Here is a 1,156-nt window from a genome sequence, read left to right as displayed (position 1 = left end):
GGTTACCTCTGGACCAATCAAATGTGGCCTGAGAGCTCGGTCCTAGGAGTTGGGTCTCTCCAGAAACTGCATTGTGATTGGAGAGGGTGGCTTCAGAATTGGTAATTTCCATTTTAACTTATTACTTATTTATAGGCAGTGAGTATGGATGGGTGAAGGCAGTGCAGTAGATGACACAGGGTTCTGGAAAGTCAGACAGAGACTGGCATGGCTTGGGATGAGATAGCTGAGACTTTCCTTGCGAGACTTCCATCCCAATCTTGCTTCTCCTGGATTTCAAAGAAGATGCTGGGCTTTCCACAATTCACGTCTAGCACTTTTCACCGCTGATCCTGCCCTTGGTACTTCCCCACCCGTCATTCCTTTAACAGAGTCTCTCATCTCTTTGTCACTTCCATCCCAATCTTGCTTCTCCTGGATTTCAAAGAAGATGCTGGGCTTTCCACAATTCACGTCTAGCACTTTTCACCGCCGATCCTGCCCTTGGTACTTCCCCACCCGTCATTCCTTTAACAGAGTCTCTCATCTCTTTGTCTCTGAATGTGGGGCTGGCTTCAGAATTGGCTGCTTTAACATGAATTATTGGAGACAGCAGGATGTCTGGCTTCCAAACAGGAATGTTTGTAGTGGGATAAAAGAGAAAATTAAAAATGGCTGATGTTGAGAAAGGCAAGAAGATTTTTGTTCAGAAGTGTGCTCAGTGCCACACCATGGAAAAGGGAGACAAGCACAAGACTGGGCCCAATCCCCATGGTCTTTGGGGGTGGAAGACAGGTCAAGCAGCTACATTCTCTTACACAGATGCCAACGAGAACAAAGGTGTCACCTGGAGTATCTGGAGAATCCCAAGAAGTACAATATCCCTGGAACAAAAACAATCTTCATTGGCATTAAGAAGGCAGAAAGGGCAAACTTGATAACTTACCTCAAAAAAGCTACTAACGAGTAAGAGGTGGCCACTGTCTTATTTATTACAAAACAGAAGTGTCTCATGACTTTTTATGTGTACCATAATTTAATTGATCTCATACACCAGAAGTCACATCACTAATGACTAACAGAATATTTTTGTTGGACAATCCTGACTTAAGCAAGCCTGGCTTGTGGTTAAATGAATATGATTGCTTTTTTGAATTTTGATAATAATTCCAGTTCA

At 43.3% G+C, this 1,156-nt stretch overlaps 1 pseudogene; it reads left to right on the top strand.

Moving 5' to 3' along the window:
• Positions 1-650: 650 nt before the first annotated feature.
• LOC103606960 lies at positions 651-949 on the top strand (annotated as a pseudogene).
• Positions 950-1,156: the final 207 nt, after the last annotated feature.

The sequence above is a fragment of the Galeopterus variegatus genome, unplaced genomic scaffold (assembly GCF_000696425.1).
Source record: "Galeopterus variegatus unplaced genomic scaffold, G_variegatus-3.0.2 Scaffold6988, whole genome shotgun sequence".
In the NCBI taxonomy this organism is placed as follows: domain Eukaryota; kingdom Metazoa; phylum Chordata; class Mammalia; order Dermoptera; family Cynocephalidae; genus Galeopterus; species Galeopterus variegatus.
The sequence above is the reverse complement of the archived record's forward strand: the minus strand, read 5'-3'. Positions and strand labels throughout refer to the sequence as shown.